Raw genomic sequence first — 19,446 nt, forward strand, 5'->3', positions numbered from 1 at the left:
CCCCCGTCTGCAACAAGCTTGTGTAACCACGGGGGGAACTTCTGGGGGAAATGATGGGGTGACTGTGTTTGCCACTGTGTGGAAAGAGAGCCTGGAGGTGCTAGGTGGGCTGGGAAGGCTGGCTGTAGGGGCAGATCCTGGAAGAAAAGGGGGGGGGGGGTCTTTGGACTGGAAGCATTATTTTCCTGGTGCTGGTGTTCAAATAAATCGTTCATCATGAATGCTGCCTCCGCGTCCTTCTTCGCCCCATCCAAATCCTTGGTGCTGTGTGCCACAGTAATAATGTTTGAAAAAACCCCCCCTTAAAGCAACACCCAACCCATTTTACTGATTAAGTAGACTGTAGTCTTACATATTTGAGGAGAAAATATATTTTATTCTTAAGACCTGCAAAAGGAGCTTACACTGCAGATTTGTGGTTCAACAAAGTATCTCTTCTTCAGTCAAAATAATAATATTAATAAGAAATTAATTTTGTGATGTTTGGACACCCTTTCAGGATGAGGCTCCGTCCCACTGCGGGGTGTAAAGCGACATTTTCTATTCAATGTCTCCTTCTCCACAATAACACTGAGAACCTTTCCGAGTTTCATCCAACATTCGGCCCCTTCGCTTCTTTAAGAGACATTTTCATCATTTGCCACATATTTGTTTTGCGACATTTTTGTTCGCTGCCCTGCTCTTTCATTCCTAGGGCCAGATGGACACCAGGCACTTAGAGGTGTCGTGTCGCACTGCTATTCAACACGTGGTATTGGAGGTCTCTGTTTTACCGCAGGACTTGGGTTCTACTGCTAATAGAGGCTCATTTAGAGTTTATTCCTCCACGTTTAGCTGGAAAATGGCCAGAAGGACACCCCTGAGGGGCAAAAACTTTTCAGGTTTGAGATGCCAAGTGTGCCTTCTTTCCGCAGTGTCTCACAGAGGTATTTTATGGAGTAAAACAGAGTTTTGGGAGTAAAATAAGTGTTATGAGCAAAATTATTTGGCTGTTACATGAAGAAAGGCTCCGAGTTGCGCTGCGGTTCAGTTGTGGAGGCTCAGCTTTGGGCTGGACACTCAGTAAGTGGCAGGAGGTCCAACAGAAGGTACGGCCTGGAGCAGCCCTTCGCTGTCCTCCCCCTTATCTTCAGATCCGCAAGTGTTTGCTGAGCCCTTCCTCCAAAGCACCTGAAGGACAGGGTAGATTACGGAGGGATTAGGCGGGACTGCGCACTCTTAAGGGGATTTCGCAGGAGGCCGAGTCCCCGTCAGGAGTGGAGTGGAGCTGCTCAAACCCAAGACGTCGTGTCCCTTGTGCTTCCCGAAAGGCGATTACGAGTTTTGCAAGCGCCAGAGAAAAAGAGAGCCTTTCTGAGCGACACGTGGACCAGGGGGCCACTGGATTTGGTCCACCATTTGGGTCAAGAGGTGGAACCACTTTGCTCTGCTCCACTTTTGCAGAAGCGGGAATTAGGGAGCTCCGCAGGGGGCGAGGCGGGAAGGCGCCTCTAGAGCACTGAGCGCGTGCGGAATGGACACGCTGCTCTGAGCGCCCAGCCGGGAGGCCTTGATGAACGACACACACCGTTCGGCGCCGTGGACTTCATTACCACCGGATGGCAAAACTCCATTACTGGCGACTTCTACGGTCTAAGTAGCTGGAGCGGTTAACGATCCGGCGCTCCTCTCTGAAACAGGAGAGCGCACAGCTTTTCTGAAAGATGGAAGAAGGTTGTGGAACCACGAGTGAAACTCGTACCTCATTCTCTGGGCTCAGCTGTTTCCGCCCCTCGTCTCGGAATTTGACTAGATTCCGTTCCCTCCTTTCTTCGTTCGTTCATCGCGGCTGAAAGTGTTGCGGTTACAGCTGCTGCCTTTCATACCTACAGGCTGCAGGTTCGAACCCCACCTCCAGCTGTGGTAGCCCAGAGCAGGGTATTTACCCAGAATTCTCCAGTAAAGTTACCCAGGTGTATAAATAGGTAAATCAGTGTAAGTTGCTTTGAGGAAAAGCAGCAGGCAAACATAAGAACTTGCTGCACTTCCATACAATTCTCGAAAGTGTGAACTTGCACAGAGGGAAGGGCTTCGAATCCCACAGGAAGCAGCGGAAACAACTGAGAAAATCCCCCGCTAGAGTCTAACAAGGTAAAGGTTGTCGCAGAAGCACACAAACCCTGTCGGTTGCCAGGATGAGGTTTGACAAACATGGCTCCACGCTGATCTTATTAGCGTGAGAGGAAACGGAGAAAATTAACACAACAGCAGCTTATGTTTTATGAACTGATGCGGCAAAAAAAAAAGAAAAGAAAACTGAGAGGACGACTGGAGCGCAAAGCACCGCGGAGACTCCAGCGCTGAAGGATGAGTGACGTCAACGTACATTTTCCATTACACTTGTGCCACTCGATGGCAAACAACCTGGGCGACATCACACACTAGCTCTGACACACACACACGGTCCACGCTGTACATTGCTTTGGAGGAAAGTATCAGATGAATGTAAATGTCACAGAGGTGATGAAAACGCTCCGGGAAAAAGCCATAGTGCCGCCGCGCTGTTTACCCGACTCTCCGGCTTCACCAAAGCACTGCTCAACAACAGCTTCCACCGCACCTCACCGGACCGGTACACTCCGTACCGCTGCGAAATAAGGCGCGTGTCTTCTTTAATCCAGTGGATCACTTGTTAGCTGTCCTGTGGGCCGTGGATAGAGGAACGAGGAACGTGGGCTGGGGGCAGAATCAATAATATGAGACTGGACCTCAAAGGAGACCACAGTGCAACTGGGCAAGGCTGCGAATCACTCACACACACACATACACACACAAAGAGTTTTTCTACAGAGTCAAGCATCTACAAACATCCAGATGCTTGATGAGCTGAGGAGGTTCTGAAGGTCACAGGTTCAAATCCCACTTCTAGCTGCTGTACTCTTGAGCAAGGTTCTTACCCTAAAATTACTGTAGTAAGATTCTCCAGATGTACAGAAGAGTAAATGACTGTAAGACTGTAAGTTGCTTAACACTATAAGTAAAAAGCGTCTGATAAGTCTATGTGTGGAGGAGAGAGATAGAAGGGACAAACCTTGTGGTGTGTGTGTGTGTGTGTGTGTGTGTGTGTGTGTGTGTGCTGGCAGTGAATGATCAGTAGATGACAGTGCTGAGCTGTGGAGAGTGTGGGGGGGGCCTTGAGTGGCACAGAAAGACTCTCCCAGGCCACCAGGAGATGGCCCCAGTGCCTCTCGCTCCCGCGCTCAGAACATTTAAGCAATAATGTCTTCCTACAGTTGGGTGATTTTCAGAAAACAAGAAATAAAAATCAATCACCCAGCCACCTGGGTTCGAATGCTGAGCGCGTGTGTGTGTGTGTGTGTGTGTGTGTGTGTGTGTGTGTGTGTGTGTGTGTGTGTGTGTGTGTGTGGGTTTCCTTCTGAGGTCCTTCTCATGAGCAACTCTTCAGCCGTGTCTGCAGGAGTGACCCCAACGGTAAGACTGTGTCATGGACACATGGTTCACCCCCCGTCACCCATCCCACAGCCCAGCGGTGACGCAAACTCCCGCTGCATGAAATATTTAGTTCTTCTTTAAGGCTGGATGTGTATTGAAAGGGGGGTGCGGTAGCGCAGTGGGTTGGACCGCAGTCCTGCTCTCCGGTGGGTCTGGGGTTCGAGTCCCGCTTGGGGTGCCTTGTGACGGACTGGCGTCCCGTCCTGGGTGTGTCCCCTCCCCCTCCGGCCTTGCGCCCTGTGTTGCCGGGTAGGCTCCGGTTCCCCGCGACCCCGTATGGGACAAGCGGTTCTGAAAATGTGTGTGTGTGTGTGTGTGTATTGAAAGGCAGGCGGAAGCAGCTCTACCCTCTGACCTTCTACTTCCTGGGCCACAAGGCAGCGGAAACCTGCGATGATGTCTGAGCACTTGGCACCGCACATGCCGCACACACCACGCACATCACACACACACACACACACAAGTCGGAGAGATTCTTTCCCGTCCAGCATCGTCTCCGCTCTCCTGAGCGACGATCCCTCGTGCTCTCCACTTTGCCCTGTGCTCTGACCAACGTTACTTTACCTCTGTGTGTGTGTGTGGTACAGGATTTCATGTGCACTGTAACAATGTGTGCTAATATACACTGTATGTGGTAATGTACAGTACGGCGTAGATACATGTACGTGTGTATCTGTGCGCGTGTGTGCGCCGTGCCGCCGCTGGCCGCAGCACAGTCTCCAAGAACCAGCGCCCCCCCGCCCGCACCACCCGCACCACTCGCACCGCCCCCCAGAAGGTGTGCTCTTCATGCCTGACTTCCCTTCACTCACAGCCTCGCCTGTCACTTCCTCTCCCGCAGCCGCTATTTTTAGGACGGTTGAGAGCAGAAAGGGGGAGATGTTGTCCTTTTCAGAAGAAGAAGATGATGGAGGGTAACGGCGGTTCACGGTGGAGCAAGACCCCGCGCGACTCTTTGGCTCACGGCGGAGAAGCGGGTGCGACTCCCAGTTGGAAGGCTGAGCTGCCGTTCGGAGAGGTCCGGTTTTCGAGACCGAGGTTCTCCTCCTTTCCCTCAGTCTGCTGGCTTCTCCTCTCCCGTTTCCCCCAGATGAGGACTCCTGCACCGGCTGGTAAAGGTGTTGCCTCTTAGAAAGAGTTAGAGGCCAACGAGAAAGACGAGCCGAACGTTAGAGCTTTCCGAACACGTCCCATTCGGTCGGCGCTACTCATGCCGCCGGCGTGCAATTTTGCCGTCCAAAGCGGTGCTCTTACACCGACTGCCCTACAATAACATCCCTTCGTAAGAGGGCCTCTTCGCTGGTCATCGGGACACCATTGTGTCAGAGTCCTTTCACTCGCACTCTTGCAAGCGAGCGCAGCCGGCTCCGCGTCCCCCCTTCGTCCTGCAGCCCCTGCTGCCACAACTGGATGCGTGCCGCCTTGCGCTCGGCCGTGACAGCCCGCCACCCCGCGCGTTCCAGGATACCGAGCGACGACGGCCTCCTTGTCGGAGCTCCTCCAGCTTCCAGCGGAGAGAAACGTTCACTTGCACGCACGTGCGTTCAGCAGTACGTTACGGCAAGTGACGAACCAAGACATTTGGGAAAATTCGACACGCTGGCCCCGAATCCACGGTTCCTCTTATGAAATTACGGCAACTAACGCCGAGCTTCGCTACACGCAACTGGATTTCACATTTTTCAGCTCGACCCAAGAATCCCAGTGCGTGTAGTGCACTGCCTTTTAAATCCTTCCAGAGACATTTAATGGAGTCACATGGTGCTAAATCAATTAAGAACGCTACCATGGTAATGTGACCGCCAGTGTGACGGCTCCTTATACCCGTGTGTGGAGAATAATCCTCTGCAAAGACTAATTACACATAGCAGGTATATTTCTGCAGGTTTGCTTTCGTGCCTTTTTTTGTCATCGGAGGCAGAAGCGGTTCAAAGACCTACAAAGGTCCCGGGTCTAAAGAGCACGCATACATTTATATATTTACTGAGTCATGGACAGGCATGCAGATGAGTCATTTCGCCCTCCGTTCTTCCACCCCAGGCATGAACGTTAGCCGCCCACCCACCTTGCACAGTTGACCAATTATTTTCTGTTTGCTCATTCCAACCGGCCCAGCGCTATGTCGCTGCCTGAAGCTCCACGGTCCCCCACAGAGCATGCTGGGAAATAGCATCCATCTGCACACCACTCAAAATGTTCTCAATTAAGTCTTTCTTGTTGTCATTCGAACATGCGGCCTTCTTGATCATCGTAACGCAGTTTTACCTCATTATGGCAGGAGTCTGACATTTTCCTTTGCCCAGATACCTGATTACTCCAAACATGACAGCGGAGACTGAAGCTCCTCAGGCTGCGCTAAAGGCCATCAGTGAGCTGGCTGCCGAAGCCCGGCGGGACTCCGTCATCAGGAGCGGAAGCCTATTAATCCAGAGCAAGGCCTAGTGGCCGAACCCGGTGACCATGGCGTGAAATCTTGCTCTGGACCGATGGTCCGAAGCCCAGCAGAAGAGAGCGCGGCGTGTTAACGGCAGCTGAAGCCCATGGCAACCTGAGGGACCCATGAAGACCCATGCAGATACATGCGAGGACCTGGAATCCCTCAATAGCGACTGAAGGCCATCAGCACCGACAAAGGCCTTTGCGCTCGTGTTCATTCCACACGCACGCGCGCACACAGACACACGCACGTCTCTCCTGCACCAGACCGTGCTGGGAAGCTGACTCTGCGACTCCGAGGAACGAAGCTCGGCCGGTCCCGCATCCCTTCATCACCTGAAAATGGGAAAGAAAAGTAAGATGCGGTTTTCTCACCTATGTTGCGTCTTTCTCACTAACTCAGTTGAGGATTTAATTTCAAGAGACAAATCTAAACAAATTGCGACGCCGCGGCACGTTCCCCGCATTCGTTTATCTGCCGTTTTCATTCGCAGCGCCACTCCAGGCATCCATGTCTGCCGGCAAGCAGCATCCAATATACATTTAATTTGTAGTTTCTGCCAGCGCTTCCTAAATTTCATTCGACGCCAGAGACAGGTTATTGCGGCAACTGGGTGTTCATTTTCTCCCGAAACAATATCAAATCAATCATCGACGTTGTTTATGCGTTCTCCACCGCTGCCAAGCGCACGGCTGTCAGTTTTCCCGTGGATAAATTCGCTCTCCGCCGACGGGATTTTGAGCAGAGAGCCGTTGTCCAGCAGACAGGAAGCAGAGGTAAGCAAACGGAACCACCAGGGCAACAAATGTGACTAAATGCAGGCAGGTTCCAGCGCTGCTCACTGAGTCATCGCAGCAGTCATCCACACTGAAATTGTTTACATTTATTTAGCAAACACTTTTCTCCAAAGCGACTTCCAATGAACTCTATGTAGTGTTATGAGCCCACACACCTTATTCACCGCGGTGACTTACACTGCTAGGTACACTACTTACAATGGGTCACTCATCCATATGTCAGTGGAACACACACACACACACACACACACACACACACACACACACGCACCTGAACAGCATGTCTTTGGAGTGTGGGAGGAAACCAGAGCACCCAGAGGAAACTCACACAGACACGGGAAGAACATGCAAACTCCACACAGACTGAGCAGGGATTGAACCCACATCCTCTCGCACCACCAAGGCGCTGTGAGACGGCAGAACTACTTGCTGTGACACCATATCGCTCCATTGTTCTATCTCTTCCCAAACCAATTACAAAGACCGTGATGGAGGTATAAAGGTAAATGTGAGTGGAATCAACAGATTCTGCAAAGGTCCTGTACATTTTTCCGCTCTCTTCATGCCCCCCCCCCATGCAGTTTGTCTGTTGCTGAGAAACTTGCCTCATTCTTCTGCAATGCATATTTAAGCGCTGACTTTATTTCTCTAAATGTGTTTATTTCTGCCAGCCTTCCCAGGGCACAGAATGTCCTCAGGATGCCTTGTTATCCACTCAGTCCATGAGAAGTGTAATTATTTTTTGTGTCCTCTGCTCCCAATGACAATGAAGATCAGGTGCTTCTGGGCTCTGCTGTCAGCACTGTGCTGCATTTGAGCTGTGAGGTTGCCTGGAGGCCTGAGCCAAACTGTAGATGCGCCGGTTCAACGAGGTCAAGTGGCACCAGCAGAGAAGGGGATGAGGAGCAGAAGCCAGGCCTCCCAAACACTGCCAGTTCTTTCCACGTGTGCTGCACATACGCATGGCTTCCCTACAAGAGGCTTTAAGATGCCATTAAAATGGACGTCCTCTAGGCTCTTGCTTCCCATCGTCTGGGATTTTACATTGCTGTGCTTTGCACCGCAGTAACATCACGTCAATTCAACATACCTCCACCACCCTGCTTCATCTGCAAGAAGGTGGGTTCAAGGAAGGAGACGGTGTCTCCTTCTCTCTCCCGCTCGGTGCTATAGTTGAGATGACCAACAAGCTGCAATGTGGATTACTTTCCACTCTGTATGTGTGTGTGGGGTATCGGAATTGAAATTAAGACTGCTGATCCGTTACACCTGAAAAGCGTTTTAAAACCTCAGCATGACTTTTATATTTCCTCATCTCCTAAAACCTCTTATCGTCAAATCGAATGTGAGTGAAAAACTCCAGTTTTACGTCTATCCGCTCTGGAGCCGAACGTGCAGAAGCGTTGCTGCTGCAGCAATTTTCTCGTGTTAATTCGCTGAAAACATCTGAGTGGCACGTCGCGGCTCGCAGCATGCAAAGTTTAGGGGAACTCAAAGTGCACGGGAGGAGAAATGGTTATGGAAGCATGAGTGCAACTGGCTGAAAATGATCCGAAACAGCAGCTCGCAAAATTAACCCAAAAACAGTGTTTGATAAACACTCTGGTCACCCGACAGGTGGAAACGTTCTTGGCAACGCTTGCATGAAATGCCGCCGACATGATGCTCTTATCATGAATGAGTCTGGACGACGTTCAACGACCAGAAAGGCACAGCTGAAGTGATGATGGTGCTGAAACTGAAGATGAGCGTTAGGACACTTGTAAAGATCCTTCGTTTTCGCTTTCTCTTCACGTTCACTCAGCAACAGGTGCTTCATTTTGCTGCCGTTTTTGGTCTTTGGATGCACGTTTGGCCTGGGCCTTTCCCTGTCGAAGAAAAACAAAACCGAGATCAACCCTCGCCAAATGAGTGTAGGATATTATGCAAAGCAAAATTAAAAAATGTATACATATTAATATAGAAACGCTGCCTGTGTTCATTTCCCTCCTTTCATATGGTTGTGTTTTTTCCCCTTGGAGATCAGATCCCTTTCAGTTTTTTAATGGATTTCTTCATTTTTTTTTTGTTTTTTTTTTTACTGGACCAGAGGAGCTTATTTCATGAAAAAGTGGTTTGTGCTAAACTGCGGGAGACCACATGTGTATGTATGTGCATATTGATTTTAAGTTACCTTTATATCAGCTCCTGGCCAGTAAACACAGGAGCACTTTTGATCAGGTTTTTGACAGAATCCGCATCAATATTTAACAAGGTACCCCGGAAAAAGAAAGATGGGTCAATCCTTCTTCATACAGTATTGGGAAAATCCAACATGTGGATCAGACACAGCTAATGAGCAGAACCTCATGGAGCTTTAACCTCCAGAAACAAACAGGTTTCCACAGCAGCTAATAAATCCCACTGTTAACTATTTAATAATGGATGTGAACACTGCTTCTGTTGATTTGGGTAGACGAGATTACAAACGGCAGGAGTCTTGATGGCAACAGGCTATTCGTCAATGTCCACCGATTCAGCTTTATACAGATAGTGACCTTGGTCAAAAAATTCTATCGGAATTATTCCTAGGCTCCCCAGGTTCTAGCAAAACTCCAGCTGGTCTATACTTTTTGCTCTCAACTTTAGTGACGTAGACATCCATCAAGGTGAATAATGTGCACAGCAGAAGTTTCAAAACATTTTTTTCATTTAGAAGATGCTCTTCTCCAAAGTGATGTGGAGTAGAAATGCAATTCACTAACTGACAGAGCAATAATGATGTGGACGCATGATTTTTGAAACATAGTCCAGCACCACCATTTTTGCTAGCATACACGCCACGAGTAAAGGCATATGGAATGGAAAGTGAAGAGCGGGTCCGAAAGACAAACGTTTTGAAACCCTTCTTGAAAGCTGAGAGGAATTTAGCAAGTAGGAGCTCATTGCACCACATCAGACCCAAATCTAGGAACTTCTGGGCTTTTGATTTTGAGCCTCTTGGACCACCAAGCAGCTAGAAGTGGAGTAGCACAGTAGTGTAGCTGGGGCACAGCGAGCAACCAGGTCCTGAAGATATCAGAGAGCAGATCCACTGATGATCTTTGAGTCAATGTGGGTGATGGAAGCACAAAGTCAAGGAGTTTGGTGGATTCCAGTCTTGGGTGACAGCAACTCAGCTTTTCTTAACACTTGTTCAGATAACACCAGTAAACTTAGGAAATGCCGGGCTTTACTCAAAAAAACACAACAAACTAAGGATTGTCCAGAGGTGAACAACACACAATTCTTCCCAAGCCCTCTTGGGTTCCATTCCACTGTTTGGCCTCCAGCAGCCAGCCAAAGTGAGTTTGGTCTCGACAGGCAGGTAGACATTCACCTGACTCAATCTCATCCCCATCGGATCCAGATTTCCTGCTGCTTTGACTGCTGTCGCTTCCTTTGCTGGCACAGTTGTTGTGCCAGGTCAGTGGGAGAGAAGAGGAGACCCTCAGCTAAAGAGAGCTTGACTGTAACTGCCCTTCATGGTTGGGCTCTGCTCCACTCACTCCCTGTGGGAATGAGGGAATGAGGAAATGAGGGGATGAGGGAATGAGGGACAGGTGTGAGGAGTGGACAGCTCTCAGTGCTGAACTGGCCAGTGTTGTGGAGCTGTTCCTGGTGCTGCTCTTCTTCTTCCTTGCTCTGTGTCACAGTATAGAAAGCTGCAACCAGAGCCATGGACTTGATGCAGGACCATTTCATTAATATTAAGCATTATTTACCTGACATCTTTATCCTTGACAACTTGCAATACAGTGCCTGAACACAACAGCAACTTACATACGGTTAAGTGCCCATTTATACAGCTGGGTATGTTTAATGGAGGAAGGATATATTCAATGCTCAAGGGTATAACTGCAGCAGGGGGGACTGAAACCAGGGAGCTTCAACTTCCAAAATCATGATTGTAAACATTACCTGCTTGCTCAAGAAAACCTGGTAAAGGCAGAGGGTGGCTGATAGCATAGTGTGTACAGTTTGTCTTTGGAGCCTTTGCCTTTCGACCCAAAGGTTGCAGGTCCTACCCCCAGTTGTAGCACCCTTGTGGTCCTCACCCTAAATTGCGCCAGTAAAAAATTACCCAGCAGCTTAAAATAAGTCACTTTGGAGAAAAGCATCAAAGTAAATGTGTATGCTTTCCGTAACACATACATGACACCTTTGTCAGTACTCTTCACCTGCAGAGACATCATGTGCACAACTAACTTTACAAGGGGCAAAATAAAGGTTATAGAACCTCAGCACCAGAAGAAACATGAAGCCATGTGTGTAGTATGCAATGCAGAGCAAATAAAACCTTGAATCAAGCAGGAGAGGAAAAACTGTTACAGCAATTCTCCAGAGATGGGTTTCAGTAAGAACTATTACATGATGGATAAGCATCTCTCAGACAGTCTCAATCACGTATCAGTATTCTGCCACGGCTCATTATTCCTGGCTAGATAGTCTCAATTAATTACGGATTGACTGGTAATTTTCTTTAATAACAGAGTTGCCTCCAGTTAATCTTCATTCCTCTTGGCGAGCGAGTGCAGTGGGACCAGTTACTGTCTGAGAGCTGATGCTGAAAGACAGCTTTTATGTGTTTTCTGTGCGTGTGTGCATATGTGTGGAAAACATATACATATTTCACCGTGCTCTGAACTGACACTTTGACATCACAGCACCGATGCTGCCTAGGAGTTGTACAGCTGATCTAGAATGAGGTCTTAAGGTATGGAAAACTCCCTGAGCAATAAGGTTGACATTAAAGAAGTGAAAGGAGATTGGGAATTGGGCATTCATAATTATCCTAATTAGCACTCCTGGCATTCCATTGTTGCTTCTTGTGCATCTGTCTCCTTGCATTTTAACTTTATTCATGTCTTTTAATTTCCGACGAAACCCACAGGGAGCCTAATAAGGGAATCTCCGTTCATGTCAATGCTTTGAATGAGCTTCTAGTTAAATAGATCCTCATGGTTCTTTTACTGATGAATTTAATCAATGACATCGATCAAGTGGCTTTTTTTTAAAGGGTCCCGGTCAGATGTGTTGTCGCCTTCTTGCTTTGGCCGATTTGATTTGAGAAGGTATCGCACATCGGCCGCATTGCAAATTAGAATACAGTGTTGCTATCAGATCTGATATCATACCACCACCCGTCTGTCAGTTTGTCGTACTGTGGTGGTGTTACTAAGATGCTGGAAACTATGCCACTGGTAGTTCCATTACCAGAAGGGTCACCCATGGTGGACAGGTTTCAGCGGAGTTGAACAGACAAAGAACAGACTAGGGAGAAAGGTGTGGCGATCTGCTGCCGAAAAGAAAAAAAAAAAAAAAAAAAAAAGACACCAATGAAAACCCTATGAATTATAACAATGTTTTGCGATGTAGTGCTGGAAGATATGCGACGCAAGATCAGGCAACATTTCGCTCTGTTACACATAGGGTCATCAGGAGTTGTAAACGATTCGACGGCAACTAACTAACTAACTAACTAACTAACTAACAGATCCAAGGGTAAAGTGTCGATTTGTGCCCAAAGCAAACACGTTCTCAGGATTGCAGTCCTAAAATATTCTCTGCAGGGCGTATTTCAGTTGTACGTATTTAGCTCAATATTACAGAACATTACATTAATGTGTGGCAACGTAAATGAAGGACACAGGCAAGCTCTACCATCATACTTCGCACAAACAGCATCGACTCTTAAAATGATTGTAACGCACATCTTCTTGTATGCAGCTCAGTACCGTTTGTCCAAAATTTTACACCAGCAAACTCTGCCAGAGGGGGCACGGTGGTGCAGCAGGTTTGACCAGGTTCTGCTCTCCAGTGGGTTTGGGGTTCGAGTCCCACTTGGGGTGCCCTGTGACGAACTGGCGTCCCATTCTGGGTGTGTCCCCTCCTCCTCCAGCTTGAGTCCTGTGTTGCAGGGTTAGGCTCCGGTTCACCATGACCCCGCTTGGGACAAGTGATTTCAGACTGTGTGCGTGTGTGCAAATTCTGCCATGAGGACATTTATCTCGATACACCCGAGCATCCAGGATCCTACCGCGGCAAGCCTTGGAAACTGAATTCTTTGTGGAAACATTTTAATCAGCAAATGGCTCCATGTGTGAATTAAATGATGCGAATACTGTCACAACTTTGAATGAATTTCATTGTGACTTAAAAACTCGTTTCTCAGGTTAATGTTTACGGTGAGGCAAAGAGATCACTTGTACATTGAGATATCTTATCTTGGTTGTCCATATGAGGACACACAGGCATCAGGCTTCGCTCCTAAATTACTGAGGACGTGATTCTGAAGGGTGGTGAACAATGGAGATGGAAGAAGGTGCTTCAGTGAGGAAGGAGGTGGACTGAGCACCGCTGTGAAGTGAACTCATTATCTATGAAATGGGGGGTCCATTCGGGGGTTGGGGCGAAGGGTGCTGACCGGACTGAGAAAATTTGTTCTTGTTTATGCCAGAAGTGATGTCTTATCCGTGACCTCAGGATCTATCGTGTCTCGGGCACTTCCTGTCCATCTTCCTGCCGTGTGAAATAACCCCCGTATTGTTAGCTGCGCCGGGAGGCGCGTTGCGACCTGCTTCTACAGCTTTTTTAAAGATAAGATAAGGGACGTCTTGTAGCCCCACGGGACCAAAGAGTGAGATGGAGCTGAAGAAGAAAGGCGGTAAATCCCAGAAACTAATAACCGAACAATTTTGTAGGCTATGCACACAGGTGACCACACAGCAATTTTAAATGACAGAAGTTGATCGTGTCACAGAAGGAGAACAACATCCCTTAAAAATCACAGCCTCAGCTGAGTCTCCTATAGCAAATGACTGTACGACGTGTAAAAAGAATAATATGAGGGTGACGTGCACAGACGGGGGCGTGTTACACTGTGGTCTCCGGAGAAATGACATCTCGCTCCACTGTATACGAACTACATAGAGGAATGGCAATAGAAACAACTAGAACTTGAATTATGGTGCAGTGCAGCGAGTAGTGCTGCTACTGCATAGTGCCCTACTGGTTGGGCATAGGTTCGAATTTAGCTCGGTCAATGTGACGTTTCCATGTTCTCCCTACGTCTGGGTGGGTTTCACCGAGTCTTCTGGTTTCTCCCACCATCCAAAGACATGCGTTTCAGGTAAATTGCCCACACTGTGTGAGCGGGTGTGGCTACACTATGATGGAATGGAAAGCGGTCTGGAGCTCAGCCCTGCTTGCCCAGTGCCCAGCAATTGCGGGATAGGCTCTGGGCCGTCACAACCCTCAGAGGCACAAGCACTTAGAAAAAGTGAATTACTGGGATTTTAAACTCAATTCTCAAACACCGATTTCTTTGATCTCTGACTGATTAAGTGCAAGAATTTATTAAAAAATTAGAAACGATAAATAAGACGTGGGAAGGTAACTTTAAATTATTAGAGTGACCTGGATAACAGAACAGAGAGGCTATGCAGAGATCTTTTTCAGCATCAGTTTTGTTTTACCGAAGACTTATATTTTCTCTTTGTGTCGCAGTTCATGATTTAGCCGAATTTGAAACATCCCAAACTAAGATAATTTGCTTTGGGTAATTTTGTCCAAGATGATGATGACCTTGTGTGCAATTTGATCTGGACAGCTTCCACATAACAGTGGCCGTTTGGAACATGGTAAGGACTGGAAAATACCACACTTTCATTATGCATCGTAAACACATTTCTTCTCCCCATCTGCAAAATTTACAGGCCTTGTCAAATTAGTGTGTATGTGTGTGCAAAGAGAGCCTGATTTCATTTATCATCTTAACTCGGCAAGCTGGCGGAAGCTGAAGCAAAATGTCCCTCGAAGATCTTTTTAATCCCTTCGGTAAAGAATCGACTCTGCTATATTGACAAATTAAAACGGAGACAACTAGATCTCTTCTCTGGGTAATGAACCATTCCCTCAGTCCTCCCCAGCGTCTTTCAGCTACGTTTTGATATACAATGCAACACTCAAATGATTTATGATGCAGGAAAAGGTATTTTAAGATCTTACAGAATTATTAGAATGATTTTTGTTATTTAGTCTTTCAAATAAAGAAGACCCAGCGGCCAGTCCATTCTGGTTTTTCCAATATCAAGACTTACTCACCGGGACAGTTGGTAGAGTAGTGGTTGGAGCTGCTGCCTTTGGATCCAAAGGCTGCATGTTTGATCCCAACCTCTGGCTGTTGTACCTTTGAGCAAGGTACTTACCCTGAATTGATCCAGTAAAATAACCCAACTATATAAATGGGTAAATAATTGTAACCTGAAGATTGTAAGGTGCTTTGGAGAAAAGTGTGAGCTAAGTGAATACATGTAAAAATAAGTCAGAACTCTGGCAAGGAGGCTCAGTAGTAGGTCACCTGTTCCACAACTCCAGGGTTATGGGTTTGAACCTGGCTTCAGCTCCATGTAATGTAGAGTTTGCAAAGCTTCATTCTTGTAATATGTGTGTGTGTGTGATTTAACAAACTGATAGAAGCCCATGAATGGATGGTTTGTGAATGCATCGAAAGAGAAAACGCTTCGGTGCTCCCTGATAAAGGAAGCCTTGATGAAAAGTGTCCAGTATCAAATGTGGAGCTTTTGGGGACAATGGGTTTTCAGCAACTGCGTGCAACAGAGGCCTTCCTTAAACCTGCATTAAGAGTTAAGTCTCGTACCAGCAGTCCAGCAACATGTCCGCTGTTTTCTCCAACGGTTAATTTTACAGAAAATTGACAGCCCCGAGGCCAGGAGAGAATAAAGCAATCAGGAAGCAGGAATTTGGACATCTCTTTGCAGATTAATCTTAATTGGTGAACACATACCCAAATTGATCTGAATGTGTCTTTGTTGGTGAGACATGCTGCTCTGAATCCTAATTCAAGAAAAAGTCAAAACTTAATCCTGCCGCAGTAAATATCTTGAAAGAATAAATAAAATAAACCTGCAAGAAAGCAAAACAACAACAGCAGCAATGTTCAAATTTCAGTAATGTCGAACTCTATTGATTGTGGCAGATGCAATATCTTTGCAATTAGCGTGGCAGTTTTACTACTTTATGCATATTACACCTAATTACGCAAAACAATTCTCTTAACTTGTCAGTCTCTCCAGCGCACCTATTGAAGGAAGCAGCTGAAGAAAATCAGCTGAGAATGTAATTAATTGATTAATAGCGCATCCGTGTGCCAGGCGGCATAAGCACATCTTGCTTTGCTGTGTGTCTTGGGGAATTAATCATAGCAGGTGATGTCTTTTTACTGCTGACCGCTCAAACCGTCTACTTGGGAGGGAGACGCTCCTCTACGAGTGGAGCTCATTCCCACGTGGCACCGATAGCATTTCAGCTGAGTTCTGCTCATGTTGTTCGTACGCTTATTCTTTCATCTGACGCGTTTCTCCAAAGCGACTTACAATTATTTACCCTCAAATACAGCTGGGTAATTTTACTGGAGCAATTTAGGGTAAGTACCCTGATCAAGGGTCCTACAGTAGTGGATGAGATGTGAACCTACAACCTTTGAGTCCAAAGGCAGAAGTTCTAACTGCTACGCCATGAGCAGCCCCAGCTTTGAGATTATTTTACACTTTTGATGGTCTGGAAGCGAAAACTACCTGCAGGATGAGACCATGGAGGACAAGAGCATCTCTGCTTCTAGGGCTGTCATGCTGGAATGTGCCCCACCCCACCCTCAAGAACAGGGAAACAAATACACTGCAAAGATTTCATGCAACGGAGCATTAATATTATAGTTACAGTACATCATATAATGTTCAATAGTTACATCGGCTCTGGATTAGTAGAGGGAATAGAGACATAGACAGCAGAACAAGGCTGGTCTTCTTCCTGACCACAATTCCACTAATAACTATTGTTATTTAAAACAAATATGCACTAAAAGCGGTTTTGTCCACCTCCTGATCAGCCTATTATACCCCCCCAACCCCCCACAGAGGGTGAAGCGATGGGATTGGGGGTTAATCAGCTCCGATGGAAACGCAGCAGGTTTCAATTGAGCGAAGCAGCTCCAGTGAAATGTTTAATGTGATCTGCTCTAGAGAGGAGAATCAATTAGATAAAAATACATTTGTCTGGTCATGTGAAAAAGGGGCAAAATCCTAGTGGCCCGTGCAGCCCACTTGCACCGCGGTTGCCGTTTTGTAATTACACAGTGCGATGCCTGAATGGTCCTCTACTTTTAATTGTCAATTGACATCAGGGCTCATTCTCATCCCTCCTAGGATTGGGTTACTTTGAGAGGTGTGACGGTCCAATAAAGGACCTGATGAGCAGAGGGCAGCGTGAGGGTGCACCAGCATTCAGGTGGGGAGAAGATCCTTTTCTCTGGCCATTTAAATTGGTTGTCAATGTGCAGTTAACAAACGGGAATGATGAGGGTCAGTGCTCTTCCGTCCCCCCCGTGTGATGTAGTTCAGGCCCATTTTAAGCAACAGTGCAGAGTAATGCTTTAGGTATGGGAACCTGATCCCAAGGGCATTTTCTGCTGAGCTTTGGTAAAGAAGTTGCAAAACTTAAATGCCTATGAAGTTGTTCATGATGAAGACCATCTGGAATGCCAGGGGAAAAAAAAAAAAAAAAAAATCAGTGACTGAGAAGCTCGCATGAGGTGCTTTGTATTGTGTGGTAAAGCTGAGGTCCTAGCAGCGCATCTCTTTTTGGATTTTCTTTGTGTAACTTCTTAATCCTTTTACATTTATTTATTAGACACTTTTCTCCAAAGCAACTTCCAATGAACTCTATATAGCATTATCACCCCACACAACTTATTCACCACAGTGATTTACACTGCTAGGTACATTACTTACACTGGGTCACTCATCCATACAGGAGTGGAATACACACTCTCTTTGCCACTCACAAACTATGGGTGAACCAAAACCACATGTCTTTGGACTGTGGGAGGGAACCAGAGCACTCAGAGGAAACCTACACAGACTCAGCAGGGATCAAACCCACACCCTCTTGCACCACCCAGTCACTGTGAGACAGCAGCACTACTCAGTGTGCCACCCAGTAGCTGTGGTAGGAGATGTGGCTGCATCTATAGTTGTCACAGCTTCGTTTTCGGACTCGATCGTCAGTCCTTTTCCAATTTTCAACAGCAAGGCTTTTTGTCTGTGTCCAACCAGGGGTCTTTTCCCATTTGACACACATAGAGACGGTTGTACAGAGCAATCTTTGTCCACTGTAAATAATAAATGAGAGATTGCAGCTGAAGTGCACATTGAACTCATTAATGCACTATTGAAAAGCAGCTCTGGCTCTTCGAGAACGAGTAATAAAACCGAACACACAGGTGACAGCAGGCGAGCAACAATGACTCCTCAAAGGTTCCTGCTCAGCTAAGTGAGAGGAAAAACAAAATGAATATTGGAGTTGGAGGCAGCATTGAACTTCAAAACCAAAGTCAAAAAAAGATGGACTGCAGAGCACCCCCCCCCCCCCCCATCCCCCCACATAAATATTGCATGACTGAAGTGAGAAAGCAGACTGGATTATACTTCTGAAGACAGCATGGGCATAAAAAGTTGATGCGCTAAAACAGAGAAGATGCAATAATAAGGGCCAAAAAAAAAAAAAAAAACTGAACATTTCAAACTCAAAGCTTCTGCACAAAGAGAGAGAAGGAGGGAGAGAGAAAATAATATATTGCAAGTGTGAGAACTTTTGACAAGAGAGACTACGGTCTGATTATGGTGCTGCAGCTTACATCTCCTCCACACTTAACCATCAACAATCAGATGAGACGGAAGACCTGCCCCCCACCCCACCCCACCCCACCCCACCCTGCCTCCCTCCCCTGCCATTGCTTGGCCCTGGCAACTCGAGGGTAAATCTCTGAACACAAGCTTGTCTCAGGAGGGGAGACAGCTGAATAACGGTGTGGGATGAACAACACATCGAAACTGTTACATACCGTTATTATAGTACTATTATTATAGTTATAGTTATATCCATCTAACTGATGCTTTTCTCCAAAGGGACTAACAATGTTAAGATATTTACAGTTATGTACTAATTTATGGAGCAGTGTAATTTTTAAACTGGAGCAAAACATCTTTGGTACCTTGATCAAAAACCCTATGACGGGGGTGGGATTCAGGGGGTTTGCGCTCCTATTGTGCCGAAGATCAGTGTTATTTATATTAATTCAGTGCTTTATATTAATCGTTTCACCGTTTCATCATATCTATCATACATTTTTGTTGCTTGTAGTACCAGTGGAAGCATTAAAAGTCGGTCCAAAGCGCAGAAAGACAGTGCTCAGAGAAGGAGTGTGGGTGTACAAAGGGGTGTCTGCTGCTTTGATGACCTGCTGTGGAGTTCCTCATCTCGTCCTTACCGAAGTCTGCAGGGGTGCTGGTGAACCCATCAGCGGCGCTGTGAAAAGCTGTGAGCTGCGGTGAGCTGCATGGGCCAGTTCCTCTGCCAGTTCACCTTCTCCTCTCTGGGAAACGCTTCTCTTCTCTCTTCCTACGACACCGGCAGACACACGGATGCAGAAGTACAGCATGCATACATAAAGAACGTTAGAAGATGTTATTATCCAATATAACGTTGAAGAAAAAAAATGTAAGTAATAACAGACTTTTCTGATGACATGTTTTGAATGGTTCCTTGTCCACTTGACTTGGGCCTCATATCTCCCTGAAACAGGTATTCTTAACTTTTTTTATGCTCACACCTGACCTCAAA

Source organism: Scleropages formosus, chromosome 19 (assembly GCF_900964775.1).
Source record: "Scleropages formosus chromosome 19, fSclFor1.1, whole genome shotgun sequence".
Taxonomy (NCBI): domain Eukaryota; kingdom Metazoa; phylum Chordata; class Actinopteri; order Osteoglossiformes; family Osteoglossidae; genus Scleropages; species Scleropages formosus.